At 41.3% G+C, this 18,593-nt stretch overlaps 1 non-coding gene across 1 annotated transcript; it reads right to left on the bottom strand.

Moving 5' to 3' along the window:
• Window positions 1-469: 469 nt before the first annotated feature.
• On the bottom strand, window positions 470-542 carry Trnav-cac (transfer RNA valine (anticodon CAC)). The gene has a single exon. It is a non-coding gene; the product is annotated as a tRNA-Val (tRNA).
• Between the last annotated feature and the right edge of the window lie 18,051 nt (window positions 543-18,593).

Raw genomic sequence — 18,593 nt, 5'->3', positions numbered from 1 at the left:
CAGCAGGTTGCATTTTCCAGCAGAACTGAAAAAAATTGTGTGATAAACCCCAAGCATTCAAATACAAGTTGAAAGTTCCCTTCTGTCTCCTATTATGTACAGGATTTCTTGGCAGTTGTGTGTCATTTATTAACATTTTTCCTCACAATTTCATACTTTTTTAGGTTCTTTGTTTATAGATTTTCTAATCAGTGTTCTGTAAACTACGCATCGACTCGCTCCATGACCAAGTAGCTTTCGCTCGCATGGTTCCATGGAAGCTGATAAATGAATAAAAAACAAATCATTAAAATAAACTTGTGAAAATATTACTCTCATGAATCGCTCATCAACTGCAAAAGCGCAAGCGGTAGAAGAAGAAACAAGCATCTAGTAACTTTTATGCTGTTTCCTCCTACTATAAGTTGCCTTGTGGAGCTCTTCTATTCTTAATAACGCGCTACTATTCCTAACATTAGAAAAATAACTCTGTTTCCGCCCGGGATCGAACCGGGGACCTTGCGCGTGTGAGGCGCACGTGATAACCACTACACTACGGAAACAGTCGAACGCCAGCTCATACGACAAGCTAAAGGTGGCTTCTTTCCAACGCTTCCTCTCCCCTTCCACATCTGCCTGAACCGGATTCTGACGTCAGTGGTAGAGCTTGCCGGAGACGTCGCCTCGGAAACAGCCACAGACGTGCAGTGGTAGCTTGCCCCACCCTTTTCTCCCCGCCCCATCCCGAAACACACACACTGCTCGTCAGTGTTCTATGGTGCCTTATCCGCACTGTTTGTGACGTGTTTTACATTTTTGTTTTGTAGGACGAAGCTGGTTTCACGCCAAATAAAGAATTCCTCATGGATGGTGTATTCGTTAGGCCTACAGAGTGAAATTTTAGTTACATCTAACATCAACATTTTAAAGTTCAGAACTAGCTCAATCCTCGAGTACCTCTTGTATATTAAGATACATTCTCTTTTCATTTATTTCAGCTATCAATTTACGTTACCTATTTTCTGCTTGCCTGCAATGGCTCGTACAAGCACGTAATAATTGTACTATATAAGAGTGCATAGTATTATGTTCAGAAACTTATCGTATTTCCAGAGTCATAGAATAATAATAATAATAATAATAATAATAATAATAATAATGAAACCATAAAAAGATAAAATCCAACCATTGGACCTCGAACATAATCGGTGCGGCAGCATGCATTACCGAAAATGTTCCAAAACGCCTTGCATAAACTCGGGATTTTTCCGGGGATCACACCTCGGGTTCTGTTGGTGGTGGAAAGGAAGGGTCAACTGTCTTGGATAGCCCTTTGGCTAGGGACCATTTGTATACCCGACAGAAGGGCTGAGTTACTATAACTATCATACGATACAAAGCCCAATGTTGAATGTTACACACTTTCTCCAGCCTAAGCAAACGGAGTAAATCGGTTGGTTCTATTTCCATTATATGTGATCTATTTGCGCCTTAAGGGGTCATGGAGGCATCATTTAGTGCCTGCTCGGTTTCTGCGAAAATCTGAAAAATGCGGATTCGAAGACGGCTTTTCACAGTCAATGGCTGTAAATTTTACGATACATTTCTAAGATTCTGATCTCGAACATCCTCGAAAATTTTCTTCATGTTTTTATCCGTTTCCGAGACACAGAATTTCTAAGTTACTCCACTCGCACAAGTAAAATGCGCACGTAAAATCAAGTGTGTGGCGAAAATGTGGTTTATAAAGTGACGGAGCACCGAAAAACATGTTTTAAAATCCCTCCGTTATCATTATAATGGTTCTGGGAACCCTACGTTGTAGTGCTGAAGCACATGCAAGATTCTTGTGCACGTAAAATACGGACTGAAGCGCAAAATGTGTTTTGCATCATTTCAGTTTCACGTAAGTAAACTATCTAGATTTTACTAAACCATATCGTTCTTTTCATACGAGTAATATGGCCTGCTGTGGCACGGGAAAGAAAGGAATCAGCGGAAAATGGACTTATCTTAGCACAAAAAAGGTGAAGAATGTGATATCTGGTACTCCACTTTTCAATCAGTCTCTTAAAACAACCTTTTTTCCATTCCGATGAGTATTTTTTTCTGATTTACATATATCTCTATCAGCTCTCAAAATTTATTCTGACCTAAACTCTATTACAGAATAGATAAGTGCCTGGTCCCATAACGCATATTATAAGTCAAAACTTGCGGATATGCCGTGTCCACCGATATGCGTTATTTTTCTATATGGCCCACAGTTTTCACGAAATCATCTACGATTGCATATACAGGGTGAGGCACCTTACTTCTTCACGTCAGAATAGCAGATGTCCACAAGACAAATTCAATGATGTAACACTGTTGGACATCTAAGTAGAAATCATGGCGTAAACACACACTGGACGTAGGGATTTTGTGTTGTTGACGTGGAAATTCAATTACTCATTTGTCCTGTTTTTTTTTTTTTTTTGCTTCCTACTTGTAAGTTTCAGAGACTAAATAACGTCAGTGAAATATCAGCAATAATGTTTCTTGTGGATAACTCATCGAATAGCCTATGATTAGTTATAAGGTGGATGAACGTAGGGATTTCGAAACGTAAGTTACACAGGTCGTCCAACACGAAGACAATTGTGGAGCAAAAGTGGTGAGAGGCACCCACATGCCTTGCTCATACTGAGGCATCAAGCAGTCAGGCCTGCAAGATGAGTGGTCTTTCAAGCGAGTGGATTTGTTCTTATTTCTCGCAAAAACATCAATGACTGATTATGAGCTCTAGTACCCACAGTGAAGCTACAAATTATTCTCCTGTTTGAATAATACGCAACGGAAACGGATAACGCACATCTGGCTATTAGTAATTTACACAACTCTGATTGTTCACTACGCGCTGGCAATACCCCATTTTCTTTCTTACCCAACGGCTTTGACCAGCAAGTGGCCATCGCACTGAATATCAATGGCGCACACATTATAAATTCTGGATATCATGAGTACACACTGTTCGAAGAACAAGGCCACCAATCTTTTTCTTTTCACTATTCTTTTTATTCCGATAAATTCTATTATGATTCAAAGATAACCTAAACATACCACTACATTTTATAGAACAAATGCAAAAGAGAAATGCCGGCCGCGGTGGTCTCGCGGTTCTAGGCGCGCAGTCCGGAACCGTGCGACTGCTACGGTCGCAGGTTCGAATCCTGACTCGGGCATGGATGTGTGTGATGTCCTTAGGTTAGTTAGGTTTAAGTAGTTCTAAGTTCTAGGGGACTAATGACCACAGCAGTTGAGTCCTATAGTGCTCAGAGCCATTTGAACCATTTTTTTTTTTTTTTTTTTTTTTTTTGCAAAAGAGAAACTCCGCCCAGTGGGCATGGCTTTACATTGGTCTCGTAATTATCTAACGCTAAGTGCACTTTCTGGATAGGATGGTGGATCTTTTGCTATATCTCACACTTCGACTCTCACACCCATTATCACGAAAATTTCCTCCAGACCTCAGCTGAGGTTGGGGAGCACCACGCTACCGTATTGGTCAGCCACAATTCAGGCGCTCGAGGCTCAGGTAAATTTCATCTCTTTGGTTCCACCAAAGGTGACCAAAGGACCGTCTCAAAGATGATCATATATTGCACATTCACTATCTGCGGTTAGCAGACGACCATACATTCGTTCATTTCACAGATATCACCAAATTGGATGTAGGGATTTATTTTTTGGGAGTACACATGTGATCAGTTAAATAAATAAGTGGTCATTCTTTCCTACACTGGTATCCAGCTTCGGTGTATTACGTGAAATTGAGTTGTTATTACAAAAAATATGTTGTTCTGACAAGAATAACGAAGAATGTTGTACCTATTTTCAATGTCGGGCTGTACTGTACCCTTTCAGTGGTGCATTGTCAGAAAAGAATACATTTTCCACCTTTCGTGTAGACGCTATTCTGCTGTAGCGAGACTGAATTGGTGCAGCAACTAGAAACGCTTTCCAAAGTTAAAGTACTTAGGACAGTGCGATTATTGTGGCAAATTGCGTAATTGCCACACAGATTCATCCTGAAATTCTGGCGGCATGTGTACCAAATGCATTGTCGCGTCAAGTCGAGTAGGGGCATGGTGACAACAATTTCGGCACGGCCCCGCAGGCGTGGTTGATGCTGGACGGGAAGTCCAGATCTTGTTCCACTCTATTTCCTTCTCTTCGGCATCTGGGAAGAGAGAGTGTTTCCAAAGACAAGAACGTTCACACAGCGGTTCGCGCATGGCTCCGTGATCAACGAGCGGATTTCGTAGAGGAATTGAACGACTGGTAGAACTTACCGATCGTTGTTTACGGAGACTAGGAACTTGTGATGAAAAATCGTGGCCTGCATCTGCGTCGCTTTGAAGTGTAGTATACAGGGTGTCCCAGCTATCTTGTCCACCCAAAATATCTCTGGAACAATAACAGCTATTGGAAAACGACTTTCACCGGTATCAATGTAGGGCTGGGGCCCATGAATGTACTTATTTGGAAACATTCTAAAACGAAAGCATGTGTGTTTTTTAACACAAACTTATGTTTTTTAAATGGACCTCTTATATTTTTTTCTTCAGCAATCCATATCATGACAAAGCAAATACACAATGGTGTTTATTGCATCGCAATATTCCCATTACATCCCGAGATATTGAGACGCGAAGTTGACGCATGAAACACCGGACATGCGCTGCTAGCGCACGTCCTGAGGCTCAGGCGCGAGTCCCATGCTGCCCGTAATCGCGATGTGGTTGACATGTGTAATCGCACCTCCATACTTACCAAGAGGTCCGAAACGAATAATACGGTCTACTGCCATCAACTCTCATTAGCACATAATGGTTTCCCTCTTGCACGCTTTACGTATCTACGTACACAATATGAACCAGTACCGATCAGCGTACACCCGTCAGGTTGTCTTATTTATCCTGCTCACCCAAAATAAGGTTTATCTAATGCGTTGTATGACCCATTCTGCCTGTCGCGCAGGGCCTGGCTCTACCTAGTCAAGTGTCCAACGTAGTTCCCACTACTGCCACAGTTACCACTTCGCCTTGTTTATGATTTGCGACCCATGCAAACTCCTGTACTCCACCACCCTCCGAGCATCCCATTTGTTGTTGCTTTGGCGTGCAGTACACCGCTTGCCAGTGTAGTCATGCATCAGAGTAATCTAGTGACGGCACGGAGGTAGTACACATTGTGAATAAACGTTGTGTTGTGGAACTTATACTGTACAGTATAATGTACACACATGAAGATATGGTAGAAATGCTGCTGATCTATGGAGAATGTACGTTAACGGCAAATACGTTATGAGATTGCTTGTTTGTTGATAGTACTGTTAGCGAACATTATGATTATTAAGTTAATATGTCTGTTTTCTGCCCTACTCTACATACCTGTACTGTACCCTGTTGTAGGTGGACGAAATGCTGTTCAGGCAGAACGACTGTACAGAAGACGATTCCCTGACAAGCCATCGTCTTCGCGCCGGATGTTTGGTCGTCTCACATCTCGTCTACGTGAAACGGAAAGCTTAAATCCAAGACCTCGACATCGTCCTAGGAAACGCACAGATGAACGTGCTGAAGTTGCTGTGCTCGCTACCATAGCTGTGAATCCTCAAATCAGCACACGTCAAATTGAACGTGAAGTTGTTGTGTCGAAATCAAGTGCACAACGTATTCTTAAACGTCATAAATTTCATCCTTACCATGTCCATTTACACTAGGATCTTCATGGAAATGACTTCCGCAATAGGGTAACATTTTCTCGGTGGGCTCAGCAAAAACTTCTGAGTAATCCAAATTTTTTTGTAGATGTTCTCTTTACCGACGAGGCATCATTCTCCAACAAAGGAACTGTCAATATGAGGAATATGCATTACTGGTCCGCAGACAATCCAAAATGGCTCTGTCTGGTAGAGCATCAACGTCCGTGGAAAGTTAATGTTTGGTGTGGGGTTATTGGAGATACCATTATCGGGCCTTTCTTTATAAACGGCATCCAAAATGGCAGACAATACTCCAGATTTATACGACACACTCTTCCTGTTCTCTTGGACACCGTATCTCTGAACCGGAGAATGGTCATGTGGTATCAGCATGACGGATGCCCTGCACATAACGCCTTACGAGCACGACGACTTCTGAACCGTAAGTTCCCTGGTAGGTGGATTGGACGAAGTGGCTCAGTTAGGTGGCCTGCCCGGTCTCTGAACCTTAAACCGCTGGATTATTTCCTTTGGGGAGCAGTGAAGGATGCTGTTTACCAACATGAACCAACAACACCAGAGGACATGAAGCAACGCATTATTGATGCTTGTACAGCCATCAAAGAGGAAACAGTAGCACGAAGTAGGGCATCCTTCACCCGCAGAGTGACCCTGTGCATGCCAGCCAATGGGCATCACTTTCGGCATGAGATGTGAACGCTATGTTTAGTATGTAGTGCTGGTATCACAGTGGAAGTTTCTACAAAGGGCCATTTTACCCAGTGATGTTAAGAAATGTTTGTGTGCAACAATTTGTCATTTAACGCATTAGATAAACATAACATTGATAATTATGTGATAATAAAACTAATTGGTTAAACATGTTTACATTCATCTTCTATGTCCTACCTGAACTTCCAAATCAAAACATTTTTACCTAAAATGGTAAAACTTTTAGTCCACTTGCTCGCTTCACTAAAACCATCAACATGAATGATTGTCACTTGCGCTAGATCTACAATAAAGTAAAGTTTTAACGTTGAACGGCATTCACTTTTTAGTAACGGATTAACGATAAGCGAAGTTAACTTTGTGACTAACGTTGCGATACACAAATATGTTACAGAACCTCATCACCCCTAGCCTATGGGATAAATACCTGCTGGAATGTACCTCGTTAATGCAGGATGGCAGCAGACCGTATTATTCGTTTCGGACCTCTTGATAAGTATGGAAGTGTGATTACGAATGTCAATCACATCGCGACTACGGGCAGCAAGGGGTTCACGCCTGAGCCTCAGGACGTGCGCTAGCAGCGCATGTCGGGTGTTTCAAGCGTCAACTTCGCCTCTTAATATCTCGAGATGTAATGGGAATATTGCGATGCAATCAACGCCATTGTGTATGTGCTTTGTCATGCTATGGATTGCTGAAGAAAAAAAATATAAGAGGTCCATTTAAAAAACGTAAGTTTGTGTTAAAAAAACACATATGCGTTCGTTTTAGAATGTTTCCAAACATGTACATTCATGGGCCCCAGCCCTACATTGATACCGCTGAAAGTCGTTTTCCAATAGCTGTTATTGTTCCAGAGATATTTTGGGTGGACAAGATAGCTGGGACACCCTGTAGTGTTCAATAAGTGTTATTTGGATTGGCACAATAACATGTTACGTGGCTCTTCAAGGCACTTCGTAATTTCAGTACGTTGAATCAAAAAGGTGGCATTCAAATCAATAATATACAAAAATTACAATGTGTACAACGTTGCTTCCGCCGTTTGCCGTTAGGTGGCGACAACGGTAAGTAGCGGTCGAAAGAAACAGATCGCAGACGTCAGACAGTTAGCTTGGACCTCGGTCAGCATATTCCCATTCAAACATTAGTCGATCTATGTCTGCATCATAAAGTAGTTCTTGACTGAAAATGTTAGTTTAGGAGCCTAATTCTAGTCATTTACGGGAGGTGTTACTGTATTGTTTCAGTATGATGAAAACAGCGGCAGAGTCTCATCGAATGCTCTCAAGTACGTACAGTAGGGACGCTATTAGAGACAGAACGTGCCGTAAGTGGTTTCAACGCTTCAAGTACGGCGCTTTTAACGTCGTAGACCGGCATAGCGGTGGAAGAGAGAATATTTTTGAAGGTGCAGAATTGGAGGCATTGCTGAGTGAAGACTCGTGTCAAACTCAAGAAGAATTGGCACGTTTAGGGGGAGTGACAGAACAAGCCATTTCAAAACGTCTCAAGGCTATGGGCATGATTCAGAAAGAAGGAACTTGGGTCCCGTGTGAGGCGAAACCAAGAGACGTTGAATGGCGTTTGTGTGTTTGTGAACAGTTGCTTCAGAGGCAAAAACGGGAAGGATTTCTGCATGGCATTGTGACCAGGGGCGAAAAATGGGTTCATTACGATAACCCTAAACGCAAAAAATCGTGAGGATATCCCGGCCATGCTTCCAAGTCGACGGCCAAACCGAATATTCACGGCTCCAAAATCATGCTCTGCATTTGATGGGACCAGCTCGGCGTCGTGTACTATGAGGAGTTAAAACCAAGTTAAACAATCACCGGTGCTCGTTATCGAAAGTAATTAATGCGTTTGAGCAGAGTATTTAAAGACAAACGGTCGTAATATAGCGAGAGGCACGATAAAGTGATTTTGCAGGAAGACAACGCTTGACCCCACGTTGCAAAAGAGGTCAAAACGTTCTCAGAAACATTTAAATGGGAAGTCCTACCCCACCCGCCGTATTCTCCAGACATTGCTCCCTCTGAGTATCTCCTGTTTAGATCAATGGCTCATGGCCTGGATGAACAACACTTTCGATCTCACGAAGAAGTCACAAATTGGATCAATTCGTGGATCGCTTCAAAAGATGAACAATTTTTTCGACCCAGGATTCGTACAATGCCCGAAAGATGGGAGGAAGTATTGGCCAGCGATGGTAAATACTTTGAATGATGCATGTGTAACCAATTTGTTTCATTAAAGCCGCAAATGTTGGGGAAAAAACGGCGGAAGCAAAGTTGCACACCTTGTACGTTGCATATTCTAATGAAATACGAGTACGTTTACCATTTCAGGATCAAAGCAACCTCAAAAAGAAAAAAGAAAGAGTACTGAGTGGGTATGTATTATTAATTTGAAATAAAACGGTAGTTCCTATCAAATTCTGCTCTTGAGCACAATAACGTCTCAGACTTAACGAATTACTTATACAAAAAACTGCGCGAACTACTTGGAGTCAAGATGCGTTGTTAGTAAAATACAATCACATGTACTGCGAACAAAACAGAAGAACATTCAAAATAGAGAATTCTATCATCGACCGATAGCAGTTATCGATATTTACGTTAAGGATTTATTTCATTTCTTTTTTACGTCAGCGTGGCAATGAAAAGATATTTGCACAACTTTTAATAGGTATTTAAGTCAAAACGTCGAAATTCTCAAAACATTCATAGATGGTATAAATAAATTTTTCTTTATATCTAACTGAGAAGTAAAATTGCAATTTCCATGAATTTAGCTTTAAAATAAATTTAATGTAACAATTTTCATTCCGCGTTGCACTAGGTTAGAGGCTGATTTTCAAGAAACACTGAAACAAGTATTTTTTATATTTCTAATGGCAGTGGGCTGGCCACGTCGCAAGAAGAAAAGACAGCAGATGGACGAATCTACTACTGGAGTCCGAGAGAGCACCGGAGGCCTAGAGAAAGACCACCAGACAGATGGGACAAAGACATCAAGAAGACCGCTGGTAACACCTGCCAGTGAACTTCCCAAGACCGTCCCACTTGGAGAAGACTGCTGAAAGCCTACCTGAATCCACGACTCGAAGAGGCCACATCAGTTAATGATTGAATTGGCTGCTGCTGATGCTGATGATGGCGATGAATAGGGAAGTCAAATGTCAGTTGTCATAGATGTCTGAAGACTTGTTTGATACAGCTTCCCACGTCACTCCATCTTGCTTGAGCTTTATCATATCTGCGTAACTATTACAACCTACACTACTATGTATCTGCTTACTGTCGTCCGGACAAGGTCTCCCCTTACAATTTGTACCCGTCAAACCTATGGTTCATTAGTAAACTGCCGATTCCTCTATGTCTCAGAATGTGCCGTACAGAAGATTTCCTTCTTTTAGTCAAGTTGCCCCTTGAGTTATTTTTGTCCCAAATTCGGTTCTGTACTTAATTAGCTACGTATCCACATAATATTCAGCATTCTTCTAATAAAGTGAAATGAAGGCTGTTAATAATTTGGTTTTAAACAGTGCGTTATCGGTATCACCAGATAAACCGTCAGTTACGCTATTTTCGGATACGAGACTAAACAAAACTCGTTCTCATATAGCTCTGAAATCCACACCTACGCTGGTAAACCCACAACAGTCGGAAGCCACAACAATCGATCCCTTGGGACCAACGTTTGAAATCTGGCTCAGTTGTATATCATTATGAGCTGTCAATCGCCACTTAACGTTATTCTGTCTGCATAGAGAGTACAGTGCAGTCCAGCATTTTGCTTCTCATTTACGGACATTTGTTCTATCTACGCCAAACTATGACAAGAGATGCATAAGAGAGCTATATGTCCCTCAATATGTACGTTTACCTTCGGGCTTTGAGAATCAAACTTACCAATGCATTGTTAATAAAGGTATCAGAGAACCTGTTAGCTTGTGAAGATAAAGTTTATTTAATGAGTATTACTTTCTGATTGTCGTTTGTAGAACAGTCATTTTATTAAGAAATACCTTCATTTGTAACTCTGCATAGTCGAAGAAGAATTAACAAAAACAGTCAGCAATACACTATAGTTAGGACCTATAAAGTGATGTGTCATATAACGTGTTTAATCATCCGACTGAGGTCTGCGCTGGAATGTCAAAGGAACAAACACCTCGATTTTCTATTCGTATAATGTAAGTTCTGTCTATTACATCCAAATTGTATGTTACGCAGAAACTTATGTGACTGGATTATTTCCAAATTTACTCTTACTACAAACCTAATAAGAATTTCCAGTTAGAGTTTGTTGATGTCAGTTACTAAAACACTCCAGTTTTCTCGAGAATCCTTTGTATTTAAAGGCCAAAGTATTGACACAATGAAGTTAGTTAAAACGATCACATCAACATGCACGTTGGTCTTGATCGATATCGTTTCTGCAATGAAAGCTCTGAGCAGGGATAGACATAAGAGATTAAGATCCCTCGTTATGAAGATATTAGAGTTGCTTATAATGCAGAAACTGGAACAAGCGAAAAAGTAATGTAAACGCCTTGGGTCAAGAGCCAATGAGGAATAACTGATGATGAGAATGTTGAACAGCTATCATAGTTTGGTTGAAGCTTCCATGCAAAATAATTTTGTATCTGCTTGCCATCGAAAGTTGTGTATTTATCGCAGAAACAATACAGAAATGGCAAGAACAGTAATATGCATCAAGTCATTATGGTAAGATTTATACAAATATTGAACTACCATTTGAAAATATGTTACTAGTTCCTTAATACTCATTGACTACGCCACAGTTACTTTCAAGTGTTGTTATGCAATTTGTTTGAAGAAAAAGATGGTAATTGTAGTGTACTGGTGTCAACGCACAAATAGGATAAACCTAAAACTCTATTTGGGGAGTGTTAACAACATTTTTTTTAAAAGTGGGATGTATGTTGTAGCTGTTATCTCTGCCTCCTTCTATAAATTTCTCATTTTCCATGTTGTTTCCTAATTCAGATTGTAGTATGTACGTATTTAAGTAACTCAATCGAACACATGGAAGTGTAGTAGACAGTAGAAGGCAAGTGAGAAACCAAAAGCGTTTTAGTTAGATGATTAAAAGTTGAGTGTTGGTAATATTTATAGACGAAAATATTATAGCAGGTCTCACATTTCTATAGAAAAGTTATCAGATCAACCATTGCGCACTCACTACGGAGGACTAAATTACTTTTGTTTTCAAATTCGATACAAGTTTCAATAATTGTGCTTATATGATTTAGATATTGAAATCCGTGTATTTTCAAAAGTTTTATTAGAAAAATCATGTTGATCTTGTTCAAAGGCTGCATTAAACAAAACGCCGGCCACTGTGGCCGAGCGGTTCTAGGCGCTTCAATCCGGAATCGCGCTGCTGCTACGGTCGCAGGTTCGAATCCTGCCTTGGGCATGGATGTGTGTGATGTCCTTAGGTTAGTTAGGTTTAAGTAGTTCTAAGTCTAGTTGACTGATGACCTCAGATGTTAAATCCCATAGTGCTTACAACAAAATTTGCATGTTTTGTTTGTTTTATGTGATGCCCCAACACGGGCTTCGATTCCATGGGGCCTGAGCCCCTTCAAATATTCGTTGGAGGGGGGGGGGGAGGTGGAACCCCACAATACTTTAAGAAAATTATTAGATATATTGTTGTTGTTGTTATGGTCTTCAGTCCTGAGACTGGATTGATGCAGCTCTCCATGCTACTCTATCCTGTGCAAGCTTCTTCATCTCCCAGTACCTACTGCAACCTACATTATTCTGAGTCTGTTTAGTGTATTCATCTCTTGGTCTCCCTCTACGATTCTTACCCTCCACGCTGCCCTCCAATACTAAGCTGGTGATCCCTTGATGCCTCAGAACATGTCCTACCAACCGATCCCTTCTTCTAGTCAAGTTGTGCCACAAACTCCTCCCCAATCCTATTCAATACCTTTTCATTAGTTATGTGATCTACCCATCTAATCTTCAGCATTCTTCTGCAGCACCACATTTCGAGAGCTTCTATTCTCTTCTTGTCTATACTTCTTGTCGTCCATGTTTCACTTCCATACATAGCTACACTCCATACAAATACTTTTAGGAACGACTTCCTGAAACTTAAATCTATACTCGATGTTAACTAATTTCTCTTCTTCAGAAATGCTTTCCTTGCCATTGTCAGTCTACAGTTTATATCCTCTACTTCGACCATCATCAATTATTTTGCTCCCCAAATAGCAAAACTCCTTTACTACTTTAAGTGTCTCATTTCCTAATGTAATTTCCTCAGCATCACCCGACTTAATTCGTTTAAATTCCATTATCCTCGTTTTGCTTTTGTTGATGTTCATCTTATACCCTCCTTTCAAGACATTGTCATTTCCGTTCAACTGCTCTTCCAAGTCCTTTGCTGTCTCTGACAGAATTACAATGTCATCGGCACACCTCAAAGTTTTTATTTCTTCTCAATGGATTTTAATACCTACTCCAAATTTTTCTTTTGTTCCCTTCACTGCTTGCTCACTATACAGATTGAATAACATCGGGGATAGGCTACAACCCTGGCTCACTCCCTTCCCAATTACTGCTTCCCTTTCATGTCCCTCGACTTATAACTGCCATCTGGATTCTGTACAAATTGTAAATAGCCTTTCGCTCCCTGCCACCTTCAGAATTTGAAATAGAGTATTCCAGTCAACTTTGTCAAATCTTTCTCTGAGTCTACAAATGATAGAAACGTAGGTTTGCCTTATATTATGCTTTGTAACATCACAAAATTATGTTGGATTTTTTATTTTCCTTGTTTGACGATACTTACCTTTTCAAATACATTCAGCAGTGAGTCAAAACAAATTACTACTATGGCTGTAAGCAGATTAACTGAAAACGATTGGTGTGAATCATGATAGCGTTTTTGTGCTGCGGGTACACTTAGAATTCGTCCCGGTGCGCGAACCTTCGGATGAAGTCTGCCGCTGCGGGCCAGTACTGCGGCCGCGACATCATAAGGACTGGAGCACAAGCGCCTGGGACATTCCACCTCACGTCGCCTTGACGCTTCGAGACATTACCACGCCGCATCTACACTCCTGGAAATGGAAAAAAGAACACATTGACACCGGTGTGTCAGACCCACCATACTTGCTCCGGACACTGCGAGAGGGCTGTCAAGCAATGATCACACGCACGGCACAGCGGACACACCAGGAACCGCGGTGTTGGCCGTCGAATGGCGCTATCTGCGCAGCATTTGTGCACCGCCCCTGTCAGTGTCAACCAGTTTGCCGTGGCATACGGAGCTCCATCGCAGTCTTTATCACTGGTAGCATGCCGCGACAGCGTGGACGTGAACCGTATGTGCAGTTGACGGACTTTGAGCGAGGGCGTATAGTGGGCATGCGGGAGACCGGGTGGACGTACCGGCGAATTGCTCAACACGTGGGGCGTGAGGTCTCCACAGTACATCGATGTTGTCTCCGGTCGACCTGGGACCGGACCGCAGCCATGCACGGATGCACGCCAAGACCGTAGGATCCTACGCAGTGCCGTAGGGGACCGCACCGCCACTTCCCAGCAAATTAGGGACACTGTTGCTCCTGGGGTATCGGCGAGGACCATTCGCAACCGTCTCCATGAAACTGGGCTACGGTCCCGCACACCGTTAGGCCGTCTTCTGCTCACGCCCCAACATCGTGCAGCCCGCCTCCAGTGGTGTCGCGACAGGCGTGAATGGAGGGACGAATGGAGACGTGTCGTCTTCAGTGATGAGAGTCGCTTCTGCCTTGGTGCCAATGATGGTCGTATGCGTGTTTGGCGCCGTGCAGATGAGCGCCACAATCAGGACTGCATACGACCGAGGCACACAGGGCCAACACCCGGCATCATGGTGTGGGGAGCAATCTCCTACACTGGCCGTACACCTCTGGTGATCGTCGAGGGGACACTGAATAGTGCACGGTACATCCAAACCGTCATCGAACCTATCGTTCTACCATTCCTAGACCGGCAAGGGAACTTGCTGTTCCAACAGGACAATGCACGTCCGCATGTATCCTGTGCCACCCAACGTGCTCTAGAAGGTGTAAGTCAACTACCCTGGCCAGCAAGATCTCCGGATCTGTCCCCCATTGAGCATGTTTGGGACTGGATGAAGCGTCGTCTCACGCGGTCTGCACGTCCAGCACGAACGCTGGTCCAACTGAGGCGCCAGGTGGAAATGGCATGGCAAGCCGTTCCACAGGACTACATCCAGCATCTCTGCGATCGTCTCCATGGGCGAATAGCAGCCTGCATTGCTGCGAAAGCTGGATATACACTGTACTAGTGCCGACATTGTGCATGCTCTGTTGCCTGTGTCTATGTGCCTGTGGTTCTGTCAGTGTGATCATGTGATGTATCTGACCCCAGGAATGGGTCAATAAAGTTTCCCCTTCCTGGGACAATGAATTCACGGTGTTCTTATTTCAATTTCCAGGAGTGTATATGAAGCCCACCCTGCTCTCGAAGTTATTCAGTGTGGATAGTTTCATTCAGTGCATGCTGCAGACATGTTCAGTGTTCCGACTTTAGTGTCTATTGGAGTATTTTATATGGCTATAGTTTATTCGTTTACTTTAGTCTCTTAGTGTATTGTGAATTAAGTTTGCAATGGATAAATTTGTTACGAAAGAGGCGCCCTTGGAAGTTGATGATACTGCAAGTCAACCTCCAATAATTACTGTGTCGTCAATTGCTTCGTCGTATTGAGGCGAGAACAATTCACAGCCGAAACCTGCACAATCTGGTAAGGGAAGATCTTGGTTGATAAACTATACATGGCTAGAATATGAAGCACCTACCGAAAACGTTTTTTGCAAAACCTGCAAAGAGGCAGATGCTAAAAGTCTATTGCAAAAAAATAAGAGTCATTTACTTCCGTAGGGTTTTCTAACTGAAAAAAGGCTTTGGAAAAATTCTGTCTTCATGAAAATACGCTTACTCATAAAGAAGATGGTCTGAAACTAAATTCTATGACTAACCGAAGTGTGGCCTCCCAACTGAATTAATAGTTAGACAGTGATATGAAAAAATGTCATTTAGGTCTTGAGACAATTTTCACTACCGTGCAATTTCTATGCCGACAAGGACTAGCAATTAGAGGGCACAAAGATGTAAACTCAATTTTTTTTCAGTTGTTGGAACTCCAGAAGAATGTCATGCGTGAGTTAAAAGATTGGTTAGAGTATTCGGGGTAGAAGTAGACGTCCCACAATGTTCAAAACAAGATCATTGATCTACAAGAGAAGTCTGTGTTGAGAAAGGTATTGGCTTCTATCAAGAAGACTGAACATGGTTGATGAAACAAGTAATTCTTCGATTCAAGAACAAGTGTCATTTTTATATGTATTGTCGATGATTCCTTGATTATCAACGAAGACTTTATTAGCTTATGCGAGACCCCCAACACTGAATCAGAATCTCTGTTTAATACTTTAAAAAATGTTTCTGCTCTTCTTGATTTGTCAATGGATATCTTACGAGGACAGAGCTATGATGGTGCCTGCAATATGAGAGGTAAGTTTAAAGAACTAAAAAAGTTAGTTTTGAATATACAAGCAAAAGCTCGTTATGTGCACTGCTCTGTTTACAGTTTGGGCTTGGTAGTTGTAGACAGTCTCCGTCATCTTACGTCTATGAGGAATATTGTGGCTTTAACCAAGAACTCAGTAAACATCGTAAGGGAATACAACAAAAGGATGGGACTTTTCAGAAGCATACACTGTGAGAGCACCAACTACCACGCTGGTCTACGACCCTTTCCCCGACTCGATGGGCTATGCGAGCTTCTAGTATCTTGAGAATATTGAAAAATTTTGAAGAACTTCTAGAGTTTTTTTTAAATTTTCAGCAGAGGACAAAACAGAGGCAGCTTAAAAATGTGCAGGCTACCTTTAATCAATGTTACAATTCAAGACTTATTTCTTTCTAAGTCTTTATTGCCATGCAATGAACCCAGTAGCGGATGTCAATGAAAAAAATCAGTGCCCTCATCTAAGTGTTGCTGATCTGGAAAAAAAATATATGAGTGTTTGATTCGTATATTGAATGGAAGGCGTGATAGTTTTGAACACATTTGGGAATTCTGTTTAAAAGAAAAACCCTCACAAGTTGATGATCCTTCGCTTCCTCGGAATCGAAGTATTCCAAAGAATTATGAAAACAACGAAGCCAGCTCACCGCACACTTTCAAAACCCCAAAGGAATACTACAAAGCTATTTACATTCAGGTTTGTGAAGCGGTGCAATCTTGCATTCCTGGTCGGTTTGATTCAATTGGACTCACACAGGCCATTGCAGTTGAACGAGAGTGCTTGCTTGCAGTAAACAGAGGTGAAACAAATTTGGAAAAATCAACAGAGTTTTTCAAAAATAACAGACATTAAGATACTGCGCTTACTGCGATATGTTAGCCGATATCGTTAATAAAAAACAACTGGTCTTAAAAACATGCATGATGCAGGAAAGTATATTACACAAGAGCCTGCAGTTGGAGAAATGTTATGTGAAGTAGTGAAGTGCATTAAGCTTCTCCAACCAGTTCCAATCACGACAGCAACAGCGTAAACGATGATTTAGCACCCTTAGCCGTCTGAAGTCATATCTCCGATCAACACTGGGACAGACTTGAACAATTTGGCTCTTCTTCATGCCCATCGAGATGTTTTAGATGAACTGGATATCCGACCAGTCATCAATGGCTTCATATTCAGAATACAATCATACAGTCGACACTTGCGCTTTTATAAAGACACTCTAGCCCTAATAATGGCATTTAGAGCAATATTAAATATCTTTATAAAATACAGAATTAAATAAATATATAATGTTAAATTTTCAGTTTCGCAATATTAGTACTAGTTTGGTACTTTATTACTATAGTACTGTATTAGTTATTTTCAAATACTTAAATACTTTTAGGGTGTAAGACCCAATTAAAACCCGCTATTTACATACTTTTTCTTGGAAAGTATTAGGCTTACTGTATTAACTTTACTAAAGCATAAGCTTTGGGATATTGGTTTTACTTAATGAACCCTGAGACTTATTCAAAGTAAGGCTAAATGAGGTATTTCACTTATTAATCAAAGTGCTATTATTGTGCAATAGCAATATTTTATGTTTCATTCTTTTAATGATAGTTTAGGGTTTATTTGAATATAATTTCAGTCTTTTCAGAGCTATATACTCACTGCTATGTAATAATCTATAAGCATTATTATTACTGCAAATTAAATTAGCTTTTCACGAAAATACCATGCGCGTTCATGTTTTGTTTCTGTTTTTAAAGCCAAAAAATGTGTCAGGCTTGTCGAGTTTCCTGGAATGTGGTGTTGTCGAGAGTCCAGTTTTCAGGGTTCTAATGTTGATCATATGGCTCTAAAATGGATAAAAACTTTAAAACTCACTATTTTTCATCTAAAATTTAGTAAATTTTCCGGTGCATGACCCCTCCCTCCCCCCTCCAATATTTTTTGTAAGTCGGCGCCCCTGTGCCCCAGTGAAGTCTGGAAAGAGAATGTCGAAGCTGGGTGACGCATTTTTAACTAGCGTTAGAATTAAGAATAAAGTATTTCAATGAACTTGATTGTAATGTAACGTAATAACGGCTAGATGATAACCGGTTTCGCTTGAATAGCAAGCATCCTCATATCATGCTTACACTGTAATTGATGCCTACATACGATGTTAACAACTGCAAATTGTCAGAGGCTGGTCAGAGCGTGACGGTTACTGTGTAAAACCAGCGGAAATATAAGTAGGATTTATCGATGATTTTTAGTTAATAGAAACCGGTTATCATCAGGTTACCTATGATGTGATCAAGACAACTAAAGTATACACAAAACAAAAAATATCACAGGGTCTCCTGCACGTGACGACGTCAGTCCCCTAGACAATTAAGAATCAATACGAGTTCATGGGGGTCGTTGTGGCAGTAGCGAGTTGCAATGCGTATACGAACGCATAATTGATATACTTTTCCTATGATCTATGACCTAAGACTAAAATAAGTTAAGATAGTACTGAACGATTCAAGTGCTGCAAATGCAAACGGAATGCAAAATAAC

This window comes from Schistocerca gregaria, chromosome 6 (assembly GCF_023897955.1).
Source record: "Schistocerca gregaria isolate iqSchGreg1 chromosome 6, iqSchGreg1.2, whole genome shotgun sequence".
NCBI classification, from domain to species: domain Eukaryota; kingdom Metazoa; phylum Arthropoda; class Insecta; order Orthoptera; family Acrididae; genus Schistocerca; species Schistocerca gregaria.
The sequence above is the reverse complement of the archived record's forward strand: the minus strand, read 5'-3'. Positions and strand labels throughout refer to the sequence as shown.